General features: G+C 44.4%; 6 non-coding genes and 3 pseudogenes across 6 annotated transcripts; all 9 read right to left on the reverse strand.

The window, feature by feature from the left end:
- Positions 1-88: 88 nt before the first annotated feature.
- Positions 89-252, reverse strand: LOC130412355 (U1 spliceosomal RNA). The gene has a single exon (XR_008905242.1). It is a non-coding gene; the product is annotated as a U1 spliceosomal RNA (small nuclear RNA).
- Positions 253-1066: 814 nt separating this feature from the next.
- Positions 1067-1247, reverse strand: LOC130412493 (U2 spliceosomal RNA; annotated as a pseudogene).
- A 6427-nt stretch (positions 1248-7674) lies between these two features.
- On the reverse strand, positions 7675-7838 carry LOC130412374 (U1 spliceosomal RNA). Its single transcript, XR_008905261.1, has one exon. It is a non-coding gene; the product is annotated as a U1 spliceosomal RNA (small nuclear RNA).
- Positions 7839-8668: 830 nt separating this feature from the next.
- LOC130412484 (U2 spliceosomal RNA) lies at positions 8669-8847 on the reverse strand (annotated as a pseudogene).
- Positions 8848-15013: 6166 nt separating this feature from the next.
- Positions 15014-15177, reverse strand: LOC130412386 (U1 spliceosomal RNA). Its single transcript, XR_008905272.1, has one exon. It is a non-coding gene; the product is annotated as a U1 spliceosomal RNA (small nuclear RNA).
- An 806-nt stretch (positions 15178-15983) lies between these two features.
- On the reverse strand, positions 15984-16161 carry LOC130412513 (U2 spliceosomal RNA; annotated as a pseudogene).
- Positions 16162-20193: 4032 nt separating this feature from the next.
- LOC130412398 (U1 spliceosomal RNA) lies at positions 20194-20357 on the reverse strand. The gene has a single exon (XR_008905282.1). It is a non-coding gene; the product is annotated as a U1 spliceosomal RNA (small nuclear RNA).
- An 826-nt stretch (positions 20358-21183) lies between these two features.
- LOC130412392 (U2 spliceosomal RNA) lies at positions 21184-21374 on the reverse strand. Its single transcript, XR_008905277.1, has one exon. It is a non-coding gene; the product is annotated as a U2 spliceosomal RNA (small nuclear RNA).
- Positions 21375-22181: 807 nt separating this feature from the next.
- Positions 22182-22345, reverse strand: LOC130412346 (U1 spliceosomal RNA). Its single transcript, XR_008905233.1, has one exon. It is a non-coding gene; the product is annotated as a U1 spliceosomal RNA (small nuclear RNA).
- Positions 22346-22438: the final 93 nt, after the last annotated feature.

Consider the following 22438-nt stretch of genomic DNA (forward strand, 5'->3'; position numbering starts at 1 on the left):
CTCGTCTCTTGCGGAATCTGCAGATCTGACGCCAACAAGGTTCGAAATACGGACACAATACAAAATCTCTCTTCTTTTGATACATGATAAGGGGAGAGCGCGAACGCAGTCCCCCACTACCAGAGATTATGCAGTCGAGATTCCCACATTTGGGGAATTCGCAAAAGTCAACCCAACCTGAGTGCAATGGCCGAGCCTCGTCCTGGGTGAACCGCCTTCGTGATCATGGTGTCTCCCCTGCCAGGTAAGTATGATTTGCCCCGTTCGGGCAAGACATCGCTTACTTGCCTCTGCCATGCGCATCAACGCTGACCCCGAGCGAGCGTTCGGCAACTGCAAGTTCCAGTTGATTGCTCTGTAGAACCCGTGGGAAAGCGCACGAAGGCGACGGTCCACAGGCAAACATACACATGAACAGACAAATACATTAAGAATTCAACGCAAACAGTCCACATATGTGCTGAAAGTGTTTCAATTGGATGCTGGACACCTTTTGCATTTAAGCATTTGGCAGACGCCTTCATCCAAAGCGACTTACATTGCTTTATCCTATACATTTACATAGGTATTTGCAATTCCCAGGGATCGTACCCAAAACCTGTTAACGCAATGCTCTTACCACTGAGCTACAGGAAGCCCCGTTCTCTCTCTATCACACAACAGCATTTAAGCCAGGCGCAAGCGTCTCTAATAGGAACTACGTTCTTCAACACATAACTATCCGCATACATTTAGGGCTTTAGTGAGTGCGTGCGTGAGACTGTGAGAGAGTGAGAGTGTGAGAGAGTGAGTGAGTGAGTGAGTGAGTGAGTGAGTGACTGAGTGAGTGAGTGAGTGAGTGAGTGAGTGACTGAGTGAGTGAGTGAGTGAGTGAGTGACTGAGTGAGTGACCGAGTGAGTGAGTGAGTGAGTGAGTGAGTGAGTGAGTGAGTGAGTGACTGAGTGACTGAGTGACTGAGTGAGTGAGTACTTGCCAAAGTATTTTTCTGTATAAGACAATCACGTGAGAAATAAAACTTTGCGTCTTCTCATCACTACCTTTCAACACAAGCTGCTATCCCCGAAAGGGGAATGCACCGTTCCTGGAGACACTGCAATACCAGGTCGATGCGTGGAGTGGGCGGAGCAAGCCCCGCTTCCAGCTCCGCGTTTCAAAAATCCATTTAATATATGGTCCCCAGATAGGGGACGTATCAGATATTAAACTGATAAGAACAGATTTTTCTTTCTTTCTTTCGAAAAGTTTTATTGACATCTTTTTCAACAAATATCTCTACATTCACATAAAATCACATTTTCACATAAATAACATTAAAATATAGTGTCGTGAAGAAAGCAAAATTAGAGATAATATCAATAAAATACATTTAAAAACACTCCCATAAGATGTTTAAAAAGCTATACAGCCAAGGAAGTGCCCAATAAAATCTACAATCTTAAAAAACCACTGTCTCCCGTCATCCGTTGTCCAGAACCGGGATGAGTCCCTGACAACATGGCCATCACCCCGCTCTGCAGAACAAGCCAAATTCCTTCTGCTTCTGACGCTGAGCGGAAATCCTCTCCCTCCGGCCCGCTGGCCCGCTGTTCCCGTAGCCAGATTGGTGAGGGTGCATCTACGGGCGACCAGGTGCGGGGGCAAGGCCGGGACCCTAAGCGTCACCCCAGCCCCCTCCTCCGAATGACAAAGCCCGGCACCCCTGCAGCCTAGATGTTACCATCTGCTCGCAGACGTGGAGGGGCACCGTAACCTGTTTCCCTACCAGCAGGTTTCTGGTGGTCCAGAGGACTTCCTTTATGATGCTCAGGGTGAGCCAGAGCGAGACGAATTGCTGTGATGACAAGGCTCTCAAGCTCCGGCCCACCCCGTAGACGGCGAGCTTGTAGTCCATCTGGACCCCACCCGCTGGCAGGCACGGGAAATACAGGGGGCCAGTTCTGGTCCACAGGCCCCGCGCAGTGCCGCACTCCCAGAGGAGGTGTCTCACTGTCTCCGGGGCATTACACCCCGGACGTGGACAGACAGGATTTTTGGCCATTCCTCTGGAATGCATCACCGCCCTGGCTGGGAGGATTTCGTGAGCTGCCATCCACGTCAGGTCCTTGAGCCGGTTCTGAAGAGCGGGGTGGGCTGCGTTCCGCCAAACCTGTTTGGCCTCACCTAGTGTGAGGCCTGGAACTGGACTCACTGCTTCCCGGTCCTGCACAAGGGAGACAAGAGACTTGTGGTTTGTTAAAACAGAGAGTTCCTGGTCCTCCAAGTTGAATCTCTTTAAAAACTTCTTAATAAAATTGTATTCTTTAGGCAGATTAAAAGACACTGGGGTTCTAAGATCAACAGGTAAAATCTTTAAAAACCGCAAGTATGACCCCATCCAGAATCTCGCCATTGCTGCAGTCTTACTATTTCTGGATGGGGTTGTGGCATATTTCATGTGTAGGGCAGTGAACTTGCTCCCCAAGAACAAGTGGGGGTCCGGGAGCCCTTTCCCTCCATTCTCCTTCTTTTTCTTGACCACATCTCTTCGAATCCGCTCCCATTTGGACCCCCAGAAGAAGTAAAACACCGCCCGCTCCAATGCTAAAAGAAAGAACCTGGGTGGGCTAAAAACAGAGCATAATAATAAAAGCAGTGGTAAAATCACGGCTTTATATATTAAAATCTTGCCCTCTAAGGTCAGTGTCCTTAGTCCCCAGAACCCCAGTCGTTGTCTGACTTTCCCTAACGTGTCTGTCCAATTGTTTTGTCCACCACCCTCCCTGTCAAACTTAATACCTAAAACCTTCAAGTCAGTCTCCCTAACAGTCACGTCGAGTCCTGCCATGTCTACCCGTCCCCATGGTCCGAAGAGCTGGGCCTCAGACTTGTTCCTGTTTAACTTGGAGCCTGAGGCCCGTCCATAGAGGTCAGTCAGCTGTAAAGCTCTTCGGACCGATAAAAGGTCAGTAGTTAAAATCGTGACGTCATCCATATATAAAACACATTTTAACGTCAGTCCATTTGTCCCAGGTAAGTTAAGTCCTTTAATCCATTGGTCCCTTCTCAAGAGCTGTGCCAGTGGCTCAATGCAAGCCACATACAGGAGAGGAGATAGCGGACACCCCTGGCGGACTCCACTGCGGATATTAACCGCATTTGTTGTGTGCCCATTTACAAGAATTTTACTGATTATGTCATTGTACATCAAGCCCACCCACTCTACAAACCTCCCTGGGAAACCCATTTTTTGCAGTACCTGAAGCAGGTACTGGTGCGAGACCCGATCAAAAGCTTTCTCAAAGTCTAAATTTAATAGTATAAGCCTAATGTTTCTGTCCCTCGCATAACAGATGGCGTCCCTAACCAGCACTAGGCTGTCCGTGATCCTTCTCCCAGGCACAGCACAGGCTTGATCTGGGTGGATTATGTCTTCTAAAACCGTCGACATTCGTGTAGATAAAATCTTGCTAAAAAGTTTGCAATCAAAATTTAAAAGACTAATAGGTCGCCACGTCTTTAAGTCTGTTTTATCTCCTTTTTTATGTATGAGTGAAACTATCCCTAGTCTAAAACTGTCAGGTAATTTGTCGAGTCTGTCAAAGTCATTAAAAACATTTAATAATTCAGATGCTAAAATATCCCAAAATTTTTGATAAAATTCAAGGGGAAGTCCGTCACTTCCTGGGGACTTCCCGGTTTTAAAACTTTTCATACATTTAGTTAGTTCTAAAATCGTAAAATCTTGGGTTAAAACAGCATCCTCATCATCAATTTCTTTATCTATAAACTTTAAAATGTCTTCCATTACATTACCTGATACTTCCTTTTCACTGTATAGATCTTTATAAAAATGTTCCACTTCATTTGCAATTTCATCTGTGTTGTTGGCCTCCCTCCCTCCCATGTTTAATTTGGTTATTGCACCTCCCTTTGATATAATCTTTTTAAAAAAGTAGCGTGTGCATTTTTCACCTTCTTCCAACTCTTTCTCCTTACTTCTTAAAATCACTCCTTCGTTCCGTTGTTTTTCTAAAACAGACATTTCTCTTTTGACCTCTTTAATTTCTTCATTAAAATCCAAACCATTATTCTGCAGCTTAAAATACCTCTGTAGTCGTTTTTGCAGCCCCGACATGCGTCGCTTCTCTCTATTCTTTTTCTGTATCCCTTTCTTTCTAAAAAAGTGCCCGGTCCGGTCCTTCACCATCTCCCACCACTGTGCTCGTGAATTAAAAAAGTCTTGGAGGGTCTGCCATTGACTGAATTGCTCCCTGTATTCTCTAGCTATCTCCTCATCCTGCAACAGGGAGCAATTCAGCTTCCAGATCCCTCTCCCTACAGTCACACCTGTGGTGAAGGAAGGGTGCAGGAAAGCATAGCGTGATCGGTAAAATACATAGGTGTCAATATAGCATCAGTTGGTGGGCAGTCACGTGTAAAAATGTAGTCAATGCGAGAGGCTTTGGTGCCATCACCACTGACCCAGGTGTAGCCCACCTCTCTTGGATGCAAAGTTTTAAAACAGTCCACTAATTTAAAATCCTTCACTATACTTTGCAATAAAACTGATGTTTTGTCCACCTTAAAATCTTGCCCGGCTCCCTTTCTGTCCGCTCTGGTTAAAATGCAATTAAAATCCCCTGAGACTACAAATGGCACCCTCCCTAGCATGTGGGGCTGCAATTCTTCTAAAAGTTCATGTCTTTCATTCTTATCGGTAAAACCATACACATTTAAAATGTTAAAATGTCTATCTAAAAACGTCAGATTTGCTAAAATTGCCCTCCCGTCCCTCACCACGGTGCTGCCCTTCACCGAGATATTTGGGTTGTTTATTAAAATAGCAACACCGTCACATTTGTTAAAATTGGATCCACTCCACCAGGAGGGGCCCGGGGTCCAGAGCTCTGCCCACTTCCTGTAATTTGTTAAAAAAGGCAGAGCACACTCTTGCAATAAAAACACATCTGACTTAAAATTCTTTAAATACGATAAAATACTCTGTGCTCGAAAAGTAGACTTCACACTTCTCACATTGATTGTAGAGATTGTGAGGGCCATGAGCAGTATGGTTTTAAAAAGACATGACATATTTAAAAATGGAAAAACGGACTACAAAGATAAATTACAATCATAAAATTTCTTGTGATACCTGCTCTTCCTTAACCTCCACTATTCTGGAGTCAGGGTAGCAGGTTCTTATGGGCTCCAGAGCCGCAGAGGAAATCTCTTGCGGCTCATTGGGCGATGATGTTCTTAGCTGGACTTCCAAAAAGGACACTTCATTAGGGACATCCTGAGGCCACATACGGTCCAGATCCTCCGAAAGGGGACTATCTGGCTGTTTTGTGGCCCTCGGCTTTTTCTCCTCCGTTTTGGACAGAGGAGATCCCGCAGGCCTTTTTTGCACTTGTGCATTGGGGAGTGAAACATCAGTTTCGCTCCCACTGGACTCCATACTAATCTCGGAAACCGTGATCAACGAGGATGTCGTTTCCTCTTCTCTTTCTTGTTCCGGTTCATCAACATTGAATGGCTCCGCCCCTTGGGCCGCCCCACTTGCTATCTCTTGGCCAATCCCTGAAGCTGGCTGAGAGTTTGAAATTGCCGCCAAAACTTCAGGGACCGCCTCCTCCTCCCTTTGTTCTTTTGTTTGAGGCACGTGTGGGGCGGCCATTTTGTTGCCCTTTAGCTTGTTGGCAAAACTTTTCGGGCAATCTCTGTAGAGATGGTTAAAGTCACCACACAGATTGCACCGCCTGCCATTGGTACACTCATCAAAACCGTGACCAATTTCTCTGCACTTCCCACAAACAATCACTTCGCATGCTTCGGACAGATGCCCAATTTTGCCACATTTTCTACACAATTTGGGCATCCCTTGGTAATGAATGTAGCCCCGGTTTTCTCCCAACACAATCATGGATGGCAGATGCTTCAGGCCCTGGTAGCCCTCGGCGTCTTCCCATTGTTTAATGGGAATTCGCCAAGAGCAGTTCCAGATTCCATCTTCATCCACCACCTTAACTGGCTGGCCTCTAACCGTGCAGTATCTACCCAGCCATACACAAATGTCATCTCCAGTTACAGTTTCATTAAACATTCTAACAACCACAGTTCTAAGAGAGTTGTCAGAAAGCTTTTCCACATTAAACATGGAGAAATGGGTCTTAGCAGAATCAAACCGTTGCCAAAACGAAGTTATCAGGGAAGCGTTCATAAAACTTAAATCAAAACCTTTGTTAAAAGGCAGGGTCATTAAACAGTTTATTTCTGCCACATCAAAACGTAAAACTTTTTGGACAAGCTTCCTGGAGAAGTCCAAACGGGACATCCCCAGGAGCTTTCCATCAACTTCTTTAAATAAAAACCGCACACTGTGGTGCCTCCGAACGCCGGCACGGGCAGCCGACATGGTGGAGGCACCTACAGCGGGAATAAAACACCAGTAATAAATAAGCAATAAATAAGCAATAAATAAGCAATAAATAAACAATAAATAAACAATAAAACACTCACCTTAAAAACGATCTGTTGGAATAAAATGATCCCTTTAAAAGCCGCTTAAGCTGAGATGCTCTCGCAGTATACCTCCTGTTGGTTTAAACTCCATGGTGGAGGCACCGACAGCAGTCTCCAATAGGTAAAAGAAAAACGCAATAAAACAAATAAATATTTAAAATCACTTACCCCTTGGAAATGATCCTCACAGTACCAGATACCTTCCTCGTTAAAAGCCGCTTGAGCCGATACGCCCTCGCAGTGTACCTCCTGCGGGTTAAAGCAAGTATTACTGAAAAATACGAGCCGTCGTACCCACAAGAGGCGATCGCAAGCTCAACCCTCTGACCAGACACTTGATCTTAGCCAAAAGGCCGAGAAGCGATGCCCACAATGGGTGGCAAAAGGCAGAGCGTGGGGCGGCACCGACTATTGGGCTTGCGGTGCAGATGCGCCTCAAAGGTCAGCGTGTGATCGTACGAACACACAATCAAATGTATCGTTTAAACAACAGAATCAATTAACCAATTAACGAAAGAAGAAATAATTAAATGGGCTATTTTTGAAGACCTGAACGAATGAAGGAACGGACTGAAAATCAAATGTATCGTTTAAACAACAGAATCAATTAACCGATTAACGAAAGAAGAAATAATTAAATGGGCTATTTATGAAGACCTGAACGAATGAAGGAACGGACTGACAATCAAATGTATCGTTTAAACAATAGAATAAATTAACCGATTAACGAAAGAAGAAATAATTAAATGGGCTATTTATGAAGACCTGAACGGATGAAGGAACGGACGAGCACGCACACGTTTCACAGAAATGAAGGTCAGCGTGGTCTGGCAGAATCTCCGTCGAAGATGCGTTCTATACTCGTCTGATGAGGCGTCCAAAATATGAACGAAAAAACAATTAAACAAATGAATCAAACATAAAACCAGCAAACGAATAAATGAATATCTAAATAATTATATATATAAATATACCTACATGCATGCATACATACATGTATGTGTGTTTGGGAACGACGGAACAGCAAACAACCGTATTAAAAAAAAACATGGTATTAGGAAGTAATCGATCACTCGATTTGGTGCTCGTCTCTTGCGGAATCTGCAGATCTGACGCCAACAAGGTTCGAAATACGGACACAATACAAAATCTCTCTTCTTTTGATACATGATAAGGGGAGAGCGCGAACGCAGTCCCCCACTACCAGAAATTATGCAGTCGAGATTCCCACATTTGGGGAATTCGCAAAAGTCAACCCAACCTGAGTGCAATGGCCGAGCCTCGTCCTGGGTGAACCGCCTTCGTGATCATGGTGTCTCCCCTGCCAGGTAAGTATGATTTGCCCCGTTCGGGCAAGAGATCGCTTACTTGCCTCTGCCATGCGCATCAACGCTGACCCCGAGCGAGCGTTCGGCAACTGCAAGTTCCAGTTGATTGCTCTGTAGAACCCGTGGGAAAGCGCACGAAGGCGACGGTCCACAGGCAAACATACACATGAACAGACAAATACATTAAGAATTCAACGCAAACAGTCCACATATGTGCTGAAAGTGTTTCAATTGGATGCTGGACACCTTTTGCATTTAAGCATTTGGCAGACGCCTTTATCCAAAGCGACTTACATTGCTTTATCCTATACATTTACATAGGTATTTGCAATTCCCAGGGATCGTACCCAAAACCTGTTAACGCAATGCTCTTACCACTGAGCTACAGGAAGCCCCGTTCTCTCTCTATCACACAACAGCATTTAAGCCAGGCGCAAGCGTCTCTAATAGGAACTACGTTCTTCAACACATAACTATCCGCATACATTTAGGGCTTTAGTGAGTGCGTGCGTGAGACTGTGAGAGAGTGAGAGTGTGAGAGAGTGAGTGAGTGAGTGAGTGAGTGACTGAGTGACTGAGTGAGTGAGTGAGTGAGTGAGTGAGTGAGTGAGTCAGTGAGTGAGTGAGTGACTGAGTGAGTGAGTGAGTGACCGAGTGAGTGAGTGAGTGAGTGAGTGAGTGAGTGAGTGAGTGAGTGAGTGAGTGAGTGACTGAGTGACTGAGTGACTGAGTGAGTGAGTACTTGCCAAAGTATTTTTCTGTATAAGACAATCACGTGAGAAATAAAACTTTGCGTCTTCTCATCACTACCTTTCAACACAAGCTGCTATCCCCGAAAGGGGAATGCACCGTTCCTGGAGACACTGCAATACCAGGTCGATGCGTGGAGTGGGCGGAGCAAGCCCCGCTTCCAGCTCCGCGTTTCAAAAATCCATTTAATATATGGTCCCCAGATAGGGGACGTATCAGATATTAAACTGATAAGAACAGATTTTTCTTTCGAAAAGTTTTATTGATCTTTTCACAGCATATGTCACTTTATGTTACAACATTTCAACTTGGACAAGCACGTATTCTAAAACCATTATGGAGCAGGTTGTTTAAAACCCTTAAAAGAAAAACCTTTTTTAAAAATTTAAATAAAAACATCTCTCTTCTGTTGAACAGGAGCGGCGTGAGCCCTTAACAAATAAAAGTTCAGTTTGTCTCGCTCTCCAGAACAAGTTCATGCTAGGTGTTTGTGGTCCCAGCGGAGATCCTCTTGAACCGTGGCACCGCTGCTCCTCTCGAGTTAATCCTCTGAGGGGGAGCATCTACGGGCAGTCAGGGTCGGTGGCTGTGGAGACCTCCCTGTGAAGCTCCGGCCCCCACGTCCGATTGGGCACGTACGGCGTACTCCTGCCGCCTTGATGAGGCCAGCTGGTGAGTGGCTGGCAGAGACACCTGTACGTGCTTCCCTACCAGCAGGTTTCTGGAGGTCCAGATGGCATCCTTGATGCAATTTATGGTGATCCAGAGATCTATTTCATGTTTTTCTGGCTTTTTCCTCTGGATCACCCCGCCTCTCACCATGCGGTAATCTGGTACCCCCCCTGCTGGCAGGCACGGGAATTGCAGGGGGCCGGCCGTTGCCCACAGGTCTCTCGCAGCGCTGCACTCCCAGAGAGCATGCCTCACTGTCTCCGGCCTGCCACACCCAGACCGTGGGCAGGTCGCATCTTTGCCCATTCCTCGGGAATGCATCACCGCCCTGACCGGGAGGATCTCATGGGCCACCATCCACGCCAGATCTTTGTGCTTGTTCTGGAGTGCTGGGTGGGATACCTCACGCCACACCCTTTCTGCTTCACCTAGTGTGAGCCCAGGCACGGGGCTCACTTTTTCTCGCTCCTGAACAACAGATAGAATTGAGCGATGGTTAGTTAAAATTGTAACGTTTTCCTTTTCCAAGTTAAAATATTTTAAAAACTTTTTAATAGAAACATATGCTGGAGGAAGATTAAAAGCAATGGGTGTTCTTAGGTCTACTTTTAAAATCTTCAAGGACCTCAGATATGACCCCATCCAGAACCTGGCCATAGCTACTGTTTTGTGTTCTCTGGATGGGGCCATTGCGTATTTGATGTGTAATGCAGTGTATTGTGCTCCTAAAACCAGTTGGGGGTCTGGGACTCCTTTGCCTCCATGCTCCGGTGCTCTCTTCATTGTTTCTCTCCTCAGCCTCTCCCACTTAGACCCCCACAAAAAATAAAAAATTGCTCGATCCAGTGCTAAAAGAAAAAATCTGGGGGGATAAAAAATAGAACACAACAATAAAAGCAACGGTAAAATCACAGTTTTGATAATTAAAACTTTCCCTTCCAAAGTAAGTTGTCTCAGTTGCCAGAACCCTAGTCTCTGTCTTACTTTTGCTAAAACGTCTGGCCAGTTTCTACTCCCTCCACCGTTGCTGTCAAATTTTACTCCCAATATCTTTAGATCTGCTTTTATTACTTTCAGGTCAAGTCCCTCCATTTCTGTGGGGAGCCAGGGGCCGAAGAACTGTGCTTGCGTTTTGTCCCTGTTCAATTTGGCCCCTGACGCCCGCCCAAACCAGTCAGTCACGTCCATGGTCCTCTTTATAGATAAAATGTCTGTGCATAAAATGTTGATATCATCCATGTATAAAACTGTCTTTGCTGTCAGTCCCCCTGTCCCTGGTATATCAAGTCCTTTTATCCACCGGTCCCTTCGCAAGATCTGCGCTAAAGGCTCAATAGAAGCCACGTACAGGAGAGGAGATAATGGACACCCCTGACGGACGCCGCAACCTATATCTATTGCTTTTGAGAGGTTCCCATTTACTAGAATTCTGCTGGTTATATCTCGATATAGCAGACCCACCCACTTTAAAAACCTCCCTGGGAAACCCATTTTGTCCAGTACTTTGAATAAGTACTGGTGCGAGACTCGGTCGAAAGCTTTTTCAAAATCTAGATTTAAGACTACAAGCCGAATACTTCTGTCTCTCGCATAACAGATGGTGTCTCTTATCAGTACTAGGCTGTCCGTGATCTTTCTCCCAGGGATAGCGCAGGCTTGGTCTGGGTGGATTAAGTCTGTTAAAACCGTCGACATTCGTTGCATTAAAACTTTGCTAAAAAGTTTCATATCCAAATTTAAAAGGGTTATAGGACGCCAGTTCTTCAAATCTGCCTTATCATCTTTTTTGTGTAGCAATGTCACTATTCCTGTTCTAAAACTTTCGGGTAAAATGTTGAGTTTGTCCAGGTCATTTAAAATCACAAAAAGGTCTTCCGATAAAATGTCCCAAAAGGTTTGATAAAACTCCACGGGAAGCCCATCAGTTCCCGGTGACTTACCTTTCTTAAAATGCTTCAAAGCTTTTTCAATTTCTAAAAGTGTGAAGTCTCTTACTAGGTGGGCGCTGTCTTTTATTGTCTTAGTAATGCATGCGCATATCTCTTTTACGACTCTCCCTTCTGTACTCTTTTCTTTGTACAAATCTTCATAAAAACTTTCCACCACATTTAAAATGCCTTTTGTCTCGGTCATCATCTCGCCATGTCCGTCTTTGAGTTTCGTTATGGCTTTGTCTCTATTGATGATCTTCTTGAAAAAGTACCTTGAACATTTTTCCCCTTCTTCAATTTCCTTTTCTTTGCACCTTAGGATCACACCTTTGCTTTTAATTTCAGTTAATTTTACCATTTCTTTCTTTACTTCTTCTATTTCTGCTTTAAAATCAAACCCCATGTTTAAAAGGTTAAAATAACGCTGCAGCCTCTTCTGCAACCCCACCATACGTCGTGTTTCTTTCTCCTTTTTCCTTTTCCCTGCTTGTCTAAAAAAATTTTGTGTCTTACCCTTCACCATGTCCCACCAGTGTGCTCGTGATTTGAAAAAGTCCTGAAGGGTCTGCCATTGTTTGTATTGCTCTCCATACTGACTCACTATGTCCTTGTCCTGTAAAAGAGAGCAATTTAATTTCCACAAACCCTTACCTACAGTCACGCCCGAGGGAAGTGAAAGGGTGCACGAAAGCATGACGTGATCTGAGAAAAATAGGGGGGTTAATGTAGCATCCGTGGGCGGGCAATTTCTAGTGAAAATAAAGTCTATACGAGAGGCTCGGGAACCGTCACCATTGGACCAGGTGAAGCCCTCCTCTCTGGGATGCATTGTTTTAAAACAGTCCGTCAATTTAAAATCTCTTATGGTATTCTGCAATAAAACTGTTGTTTTGTCTTCCCTAAAATCTACACCAGCCCCTTTCCTGTCCTTCTTACTTAAAACACAATTAAAATCTCCCGCTAAGATTAAAGGGTCTCTCCCTAAAAGGTGGGGTTGCAGATCTTTTAAAAGTTCATGTCTCTCGTTTTTTTCCGTAAAACCATACACATTTAAAATGTTAAAATCCTTGTCTAAAAAAGTCAGATTGGCTAAAAGTGCCCGCCCTTCTCTCACCACTGTGTTACCTTTCACCAAGATGTTAGGATTGTTTATTAAAATGGCCACTCCATCATTTTTATTAAGATTTGAACCACTCCATAGTGATGGTCCATTGGGCCAAAGCTCTTCCCATTTTTTGTATGATTTGATAAAAGGCAATGTGCACTCCTGTAATATAAAAACATCTGACTTAAAAGAATTTAGACAGGATAAAACACTCTGTGCCCTTAAAATGGCTCTCACGCTTCTTACGTTGATTGTTGAGATGGTGAGGGTCATGATCATTAAAAGAGTAATATATGTTACTTTAAGAGGCATAATAAAAAACATTTAAAAGGGGTTTTACAAATACTTAAAACCATGGGATTGCTGGTCTACTGCCCAGTATCTATGTCTTGTGAGACAAGTTCTTCCTTGATTCCTATTGATGAGGAGTCAAGGGTTGTAACTTGTTTCCCTCCGGAGCTGCTTTGAACCGGTCTCGGGGTGGATGCTTTAAGCTCAATGGATAAAAAGGATGTTTCATTGGGAGAGTTTGTGGGAAAGATCCTGTTCAGGTCTCCTAACGAGGAGGAATCTGAAACTGGTTCCAACCTATCTCTCTTCTCTATCTCTTTGGCCAAAGGGGATTTATTCACCCTTTTCCTTTTAACCTGAGCACTGGGAAGTGTGTTTTTGGATGCTTCTCCTTCATTTTGCTGTTGACTAATTTGAGTTTCTTGTTCCATATCATTTCTTCCTGTTTCGCATTCCTCTTCTTCTAGGTCTGGATTCATTTCCGAGTAGTCTGGGCCAGGCTCCGCCTCCTTTTCTATTTGATCTGTGCCGGCTGATTTTGGCGGGAGATTTGAAATGTGTAGCTCCGCCCCCTCATTAAACGTCTCTCTCGCTGTATTCCCCAATCTGTTTGATTTTAATTTGTTGGCAAAAGATTTTGGGCACTCTCTGTAGAGATGATTTGTGTCTCCACAGAGGTTACACTTTCTGCCGTTTGTGCACTCTTCAAAAGAGTGACCAATTTCTCTACATTTTTTACAAAACGTTTTCTGGCACGCTTCTACCAGGTGCCCAAATTCGCCACACCTGCGGCAGAGTTTGGGCATTCCCTGATAGTGTATGTAGCCCCTGTTTTCTCCCAGAACTACCATTGATGGCAGATGTCTCAGGCCCTGGAAACCTTGGGGGTCGTCCCATTGTTTTATGGGAACCCTCCAAGCACAATTCCAAATACCGTCTTCATCCACAACCTTCATAGCCTGGCCCTTAACAGTGCAAAATCTTCCCAACCATACACAAATATCTTCTCCGCTCACAGTCTCATTAAACATTCTGACAATGACAACTTTCTGTGCATTGTCAGTCAATTTATCCACCTTGAACATGGAGAAGTGGGGTTTAGCTTGTTCAAAACGTTGCCAGAAACCGTTTAGTGTTGCTGCGTTCTTAAAACTCACATCAAAACCTTTGTTAAAAGGCAGAGATAAAATACAATTTAAATCTTCTGGGGAAAACCCCAAAGTTTTTTGAATCAGTTTTCGTGAAAAATCCAACCTTGACATTTCAACCATTTTCCCATCTATTTCTGTAAGATTAAAACGCACGCTGTGGTGCCTCCGCACGCCGGCACGAGTAGCCGACATGGTGGAGGCACCTACAGCAAACTAAAACAAACTTTAAAACTAGCAATAAATAGATAAATAAAAAAATAAATAGCTTACCTTAAAACGAGTCGTTCAATACACTCCTCTCTCGACCAGAAGCCTTCCTTAAAAACTGCTTCAGCAGATGACGCCGCAACAGTGTACCTCTCGTAGGTTTGGAGCTCGTGTTACTGATAAACACCAGCCAGGGAACCTACAAGAGGCGATCGCAACTCTACCTTCTAACAAGATACGTGATCTTAGCCAAAAGGCCGAGAAGCGATGCCCACAATGGGTGGCAAAAGGCAGAGCGTGGGGCGGCACCGACTATTGGGCTTGCGGTGCACATGCGCCTCAAAGGTCAGCGTGTGATCGTACGAACACACAATCAAATGTATCGTTTAAACAACAGAATCAATTAACCAATTAACGAAAGAAGAAATAATTAAATGGGCTATTTTTGAAGACCTGAACGAATGAAGGAACGGACTGAAAATCAAATGTATCGTTTAAACAACAGCATCAATTAACCGATTAACGAAAGAAGAAATAATTAAATGGGCTATTTATGAAGACCTGAACGAATGAAGGAACGGACTGACAATCAAATGTATCGTTTAAACAATAGAATAAATTAACCGATTAACGAAAGAAGAAATAATTAAATGGGCTATTTATGAAGACCTGAACGGATGAAGGAACGGACGAGCACGCACACGTTTCACAGAAATGAAGGTCAGCGTGGTCTGGCAGAATCTCCGTCGAAGATGCGTTCTATACTCGTCTGATGAGGCGTCCAAAATATGAACGAAAAAACAATTAAACAAATGAATCAAACATAAAACCAGCAAACGAATAAATGAATATCTAAATAATTATATATATAAATATACCTACATGCATGCATACATACATGTATGTGTGTTTGGGAACGACGGAACAGCAAACAACCGTATTAAAAAAAAACATGGTATTAGGAAGTAATCGATCACTCGATTTGGTGCTCGTCTCTTGCGGAATCTGCAGATCTGACGCCAACAAGGTTCGAAATACAGACACAATACAAAATCTCTCTTCTTTTGATACATGATAAGGGGAGAGCGCGAACGCAGTCCCCCACTACCAGAAATTATGCAGTCGAGATTCCCACATTTGGGGAATTCGCAAAAGTCAACCCAACCTGAGTGCAATGGCCGAGCCTCGTCCTGGGTGAACCGCCTTCGTGATCATGGTGTCTCCCCTGCCAGGTAAGTATGATTTGCCCCGTTCGGGCAAGAGATCGCTTACTTGCCTCTGCCATGCGCATCAACGCTGACCCCGAGCGAGCGTTCGGCAACTGCAAGTTCCAGTTGATTGCTCTGTAGAACCCGTGGGAAAGCGCACGAAGGCGACGGTCCACAGGCAAACATACACATGAACAGACAAATACATTAAGAATTCAACGCAAACAGTCCACATATGTGCTGAAAGTGTTTCAATTGGATGCTGGACACCTTTTGCATTTAAACATTTGGCAGACGCCTTTATCCAAAGCGACTTACATTGCTTTATCCTATACATTTACATAGGTATTTGCAATTCCCAGGGATCGTACCCAAAACCTGTTAACGCAATGCTCTTACCACTGAGCTACAGGAAGCCCCGTTCTCTCTCTATCACACAACAGCATTTAAGCCAGGCGCAAACGTCTCTAATAGGAACTACGTTCTTCAACACATAACTATCCGCATACATTTAGGGCTTTAGTGAGTGCGTGCGTGAGACTGTGAGAGAGTGAGAGTGTGAGAGAGTGAGTGAGTGAGTGAGTGAGTGACTGAGTGACTGAGTGAGTGAGTGAGTGAGTGAGTCAGTGAGTGAGTGAGTGACTGAGTGAGTGAGTGAGTGACCGAGTGAGTGAGTGAGTGAGTGAGTGAGTGAGTGAGTGACTGAGTGACTGAGTGACTGAGTGACTGAGTGAGTGAGTACTTGCCAAAGTATTTTTCTGTATAAGACAATCACGTGAGAAATAAAACTTTGCGTCTTCTCATCACTACCTTTCAACACAAGCTGCTATCCCCGAAAGGGGAATGCACCGTTCCTGGAGACACTGCAATACCAGGTCGATGCGTGGAGTGGGCGGAGCAAGCCCCGCTTCCAGCTCCGCGTTTCAAAAATCCATTTAATATATGGTCCCCAGATAGGGGACGTATCAGATATTAAACTGATAAGAACAGATTTTTTTCTTTCGAAAAAAGTTTATTGTCATCATGTATCTTTTTTTCTTCTCAATTTCATAACAGTTTTAACATTTCAATTTTAAAATTCACAAAAAGAAAAAAAACATTTCAAAGGGTGAATCATAGAAAGAGAGATAAAAACAAACATAAAACAAGGGATGACATAAAATACATGTTAAACATGTTTAAAAATTCAAACACATGCTTAAAAAGGTATAAAACACGTGTTTAAAAATTCCAAACATGTTTAAAAACTCTTTACGGTGTTTAAAAAGGTATAAAACGAGGAAGTGACCATTAAAACACAACATCTTAAAAAAAAACCACGGTCTCTCGTCATCTGTTGTTCAGAACCGGGATGAGTCCCTGACAAGATGGCCATCACCCCGCTATGCAGAACAAGCCAATTTCCTTCCATTTCCGACAGCCAGCGGAAATCCTCTCCCTCCGGCCCGCTGGCCCGCTGTTCCCGTAGCCAGATTGGTGAGGGTGCATCTACGGGCGACCAGGTGCGGGGGCAAAGCCGGGGCCCTAAGCGTGACCCCAGCCCCCTCCTCCGAATGACAAGGCCCGGCACCCCTGCAGCTTAGATGTCATATTCTGCTCGCAAGCGTGGAGGGGCACCGTAACCTGTTTCCCCGCCAGCAGGTTTCTGGTGGTCCAGATGACTTCCTTTGTTATGTTCAGGGTGAGCCAGAGCGAGATGAATTGCTGTGATGTCAAAGCTCTCAAGCTCCGGCCCACCCCGTGGAAGGCGAGCTTGCAGTCCATCTGGACCCCACCCGCTGGCAGGCACGGGAAACTAGGGGGCCAGTTAAGGTCACACAGGCCCCGCGCAGTGCCGCACTCCCAGAGGAGGTGTCTCACTGTCTCCGGAGCATTACACCCCGGGCGTGGACAGATCTGGTTCCTGGCCCTTCCTCTGGAGTGCATAACCGCCCTGGCTGGGAGGATTTCATGAACCGCCATCCACATCAGGTCCTTGAGCCGGTTCTGAAGAGCGGGGTGGGCTGTATTCCTCAAAACTTGTGTGGCTTCACCTAGCGTGAGCCCTGGAATTGGACTCACTGGTTCCCGGTCCTGCACAAGAGAGACAAGAGACTTGTGGTTAGTTAAAACATAAAGTTTCCGGTCCTCCAAGCTGTATATCTTTAAAAACATTTCAAAAAGTAGAATGTGGGGCTGTAATTCCTCTAAAAGCTCATATCTCATTTTTCACAGTAAAACCATACACATTAAGAGCGTTAAAAGCACTGTCTAAAAATGTCAAAGTTGCTAAAAAGTGCTCGCCCCATTCTTTTTTGTTGGATCCACTCCATGAAGGAGGGACCCTGGCTCCAACAATCCTTCCACTTCCTAGATCTTTGTAAAAAATAAGGGGAGAGCACATTGTTGCAATAAAAGACATGAGCTTTAAAAGTTTTTAACATTAATAAAACACTCTGTGCTCGTACAGGGAATCTCACACTTCTTACATTGAATTGGGCAGATTGTAAGAGTCATGAGCAGTATGGTTAAAAACATGAGCATTAAAAGGAAATATGCAAGCAGCTACAAACTTAAAATCAGAGAATTTCTTGTGACACTAGTTCCTCCTTAATCCCAATAGTTATGGGATCAGGAGGAACAGTGTCCATCACTTTAGGAGCAGCAGAGGAGCTCTCTTGCTGCTCCTTCGGTGATGATGTTTTTAGCTTAACGTGCAAAAAGGAAACCTCATTTGGGGATTCATGAGGCCACACACGGTCCAGACTTTCTGAAGAAGAACTATCTGGCCGCGGTGTAGCCTTCAATCTTTTCTCCTCTGTATCAACCAGAGGAGATCCCGCAGGTCTTTTTTGCACCTGAGCGTTTGGGAGGGAACAGTCAGTTACACTCCTATCAGACTCCATGCTTATTTCGGAGACAGTGATTAGGGAGGAAGTCGTATCCTCCTCTCCCTCATTCTGTTCATTTCCATTTTGGGAGGTGACTTCCTCCCCCTGTTCAACCGAACCCTCCGACTCCGCCCCTGGGGCCGCCCCATCCTCCCGTTGTTGCCCAGTCCCTGTGGCTGGCTGGGCGAGTGGGATTCCCGCCAAAACCTCAGGGACCGCCTCCTTCCTTTGTTCTTCGGTTTGTGGGGCGGCCATTTTGTTGCCCTTTAGTTTGTTGGCAAAACTTTTCAGGCAATCTCTGTAGAGATGGGTAGATTCTCCACAGAGATTACACCTCCTGCCATTGGTACATTGTTCAAAACTATGACCAATTTCTCTGCACTTCCCACATATCAGCTCTATGCATGCTTCAGCGAGATGCCCCATATTGCCACATTTTCTACATAATTTTGGCATCCCCTGATAATGGATGTAGCCTCTGTTCTCTCCTAGCACAATCATGGAAGGCAGATGTTTCAGGCCCTGGTAGCCCCTGGCGTCTTCCCATTGTTTAATGGGAATTCGCCAGGCACATGTCCAGATGCCATCCTCATCTAACACTTTGACTGGCAGACTTCGAACAGTGCAAAATCTACCCAACCACACACATATGTCTTCACCAGTCACTGTCTCATTGAACATTCTGACAAACACAGTTTTGAGTGTGTTGTCATGCAGCTTTTCAACAGTAAACATGGCGAACTGGGACTTAACATTTTCAAAACGTGACCAAAACTCAATGAGCAGGGAAGCGGTTTTAAAACTTAGATCAAAACCTTTGTTAAAAGGCAAGGTCAACAAACAATTTAAATCACAAGCATTAAAATTCAAAACTTTTTGTACTAGCTTCCTGGAGAAGTCCAAACGGGACAACCCCAGGAGCTTTCCATCTACCTCTTTAAATAAAAACCGCACACTGTGGTGCCTCCGCAAGCCGGCACGAGCAGCCGACATGGTGGAGGCACCCACAGCAGGTAGTAAAACGAATAAACCCAACAACAATAAATAAGCAATAAATAAGCAATAAATAAGTAAAAAACACTCACCTTAAAACCGATCCTTGATGAAAAGGTCCCTTTAAAAGCTGCTTGTCCTAGCAGTATACCTCCTGAAGTTTGTCGACTCGTGTATTGGTAAACACGAGTCAGAGAAACCTCCAAGAGGCGATCGCAACACAACCTATTGACCAGACAATTGATCTTAGCCAAAAGGCCGAGAAGCGATGCCCACAATGGGTGGCAAAAGGCAGAGCGTGGGGCGGCACCGACTATTGGGCTTGCGGTGCACATGCGCCTCAAAGGTCAGCGTGTGATCGTACGAACACACAATCAAATGTATCGTTTAAACAACAGAATCAATTAACCAATTAACGAAAGAAGAAATAATTAAATGGGCTATTTTTGAAGACCTGAACGAATGAAGGAACGGACTGAAAATCAAATGTATCGTTTAAACAACAGAATCAATTAACCGATTAACGAAAGAAGAAATAATTAAATGGGCTATTTATGAAGACCTGAACGAATGAAGGAACGGACTGACAATCAAATGTATCGTTTAAACAATAGAATAAATTAACCGATTAACGAAAGAAGAAATAATTAAATGGGCTATTTATGAAGACCTGAACGAATGAAGGAACGGACTGACAATCAAATGTATCGTTTAAACAATAGAATAAATTAACCGATTAACGAAAGAAGAAATAATTAAATGGGCTATTTATGAAGACCTGAACGGATGAAGGAACGGACGAGCACGCACACGTTTCACAGAAATGAAGGTCAGCGTGGTCTGGCAGAATCTCCGTCGAAGATGCGTTCTATACTCGTCTGATGAGGCGTCCAAAATATGAACGAAAAAACAATTAAACAAATGAATCAAACATAAAACCAGCAAACGAATAAATGAATATCTAAATAATTATATATATAAATATACCTACATGCATGCATACATACATGTATGTGTGTTTGGGAACGACGGAACAGCAAACAACCGTATTAAAAAAAAACATGGTATTAGGAAGTAATCGATCACTCGATTTGGTGCTCGTCTCTTGCGGAATCTGCAGATCTGACGCCAACAAGGTTCGAAATACGGACACAATACAAAATCTCTCTTCTTTTGATACATGATAAGGGGAGAGCGCGAACGCAGTCCCCCACTACCAGAAATTATGCAGTCGAGATTCCCACATTTGGGGAATTCGCAAAAGTCAACCCAACCTGAGTGCAATGGCCGAGCCTCGTCCTGGGTGAACCGCCTTCGTGATCATGGTGTCTCCCCTGCCAGGTAAGTATGATTTGCCCCGTTCGGGCAAGAGATCGCTTACTTGCCTCTGCCATGCGCATCAACGCTGACCCCGAGCGAGCGTTCGGCAACTGCAAGTTCCAGTTGATTGCTCTGTAGAACCCGTGGGAAAGCGCACGAAGGCGACGGTCCACAGGCAAACATACACATGAACAGACAAATACATTAAGAATTCAACGCAAACAGTCCACATATGTGCTGAAAGTGTTTCAATTGGATGCTGGACACCTTTTGCATTTAAGCATTTGGCAGACGCCTTTATCCAAAGCGACTTACATTGCTTTATCCTATACATGTACATAGGTATTTGCAATTCCCAGGGATCGTACCCAAAACCTGTTAACGCAATGCTCTTACCACTGAGCTACAGGAAGCCCCGTTCTCTCTCTATCACACAACAGCATTTAAGCCAGGCGCAAGCGTCTCTAATAGGAACTACGTTCTTCAACACATAACTATCCGCATACATTTAGGGCTTTAGTGAGTGCGTGCGTGAGACTGTGAGAGAGTGAGAGTGTGAGAGAGTGAGTGAGTGAGTGAGTGAGTGAGTGAGTGAGTGACTGAGTGTGTGAGTGAGTGACTGAGTGAGTGAGTGAGTGAGTGAGTGAGTGAGTGAGAGAGTGAGTGAGTGAGTGACTGAGTGAGTGAGTGAGTGACCGAGTGAGTGAGTGAGTGAGTGAGTGAGTGACTGAGTGACTGAGTGACTGAGTGAGTGAGTACTTGCCAAAGTATTTTTCTGTATAAGACAATCACGTGAGAAATAAAACTTTGCGTCTTCTCATCACTACCTTTCAACACAAGCTGCTATCCCCGAAAGGGGAATGCACCGTTCCTGGAGACACTGCAATACCAGGTCGATGCGTGGAGTGGGCGGAGCAAGCCCCGCTTCCAGCTCCGCGTTTCAAAAATCCATTTAATATATGGTCCCCAGATAGGGGACGTATCAGATATTAAACTGATAAGAACAGATACTACACTTGATCTTAGCCAAAAGGCCGAGAAGCGATGCCCACAATGGGTGGCAAAAGGCAGAGCGTGGGGCGGCACCGACTATTGGGCTTGCGGTGCACATGCGCCTCAAAGGTCAGCGTGTGATCGTACGAACACACAATCAAATGTATCGTTTAAACAACAGAATCAATTAACCAATTAACGAAAGAAGAAATAATTAAATGGGCTATTTTTGAAGACCTGAACGAATGAAGGAACGGACTGAAAATCAAATGTATCGTTTAAACAACAGAATCAATTAACCGATTAACGAAAGAAGAAATAATTAAATGGGCTATTTATGAAGACCTGAACGAATGAAGGAACGGACTGACAATCAAATGTATCGTTTAAACAATAGAATAAATTAACCGATTAACGAAAGAAGAAATAATTAAATGGGCTATTTATGAAGACCTGAACGGATGAAGGAACGGACGAGCACGCACACGTTTCACAGAAATGAAGGTCAGCGTGGTCTGGCAGAATCTCCGTCGAAGATGCGTTCTATACTCGTCTGATGAGGCGTCCAAAATATGAACGAAAAAACAATTAAACAAATGAATCAAACATAAAACCAGCAAACGAATAAATGAATATCTAAATAATTATATATATAAATATACCTACATGCATGCATACATACATGTATGTGTGTTTGGGAACGACGGAACAGCAAACAACCGTATTAAAAAAAAACATGGTATTAGGAAGTAATCGATCACTCGATTTGGTGCTCGTCTCTTGCGGAATCTGCAGATCTGACGCCAACAAGGTTCGAAATACGGACACAATACAAAATCTCTCTTCTTTTGATACATGATAAGGGGAGAGCGCGAACGCAGTCCCCCACTACCAGAAATTATGCAGTCGAGATTCCCACATTTGGGGAATTCGCAAAAGTCAACCCAACCTGAGTGCAATGGCCGAGCCTCGTCCTGGATGAACCGCCTTCGTGATCATGGTGTCTCCCCTGCCAGGTAAGTATGATTTGCCCCGTTCGGGCAAGAGATCGCTTACTTGCCTCTGCCATGCGCATCAACGCTGACCCCGAGCGAGCGTTCGGCAACTGCAAGTTCCA

Source organism: Triplophysa dalaica, chromosome 22, assembly GCF_015846415.1.
Source record: "Triplophysa dalaica isolate WHDGS20190420 chromosome 22, ASM1584641v1, whole genome shotgun sequence".
NCBI classification, from domain to species: domain Eukaryota; kingdom Metazoa; phylum Chordata; class Actinopteri; order Cypriniformes; family Nemacheilidae; genus Triplophysa; species Triplophysa dalaica.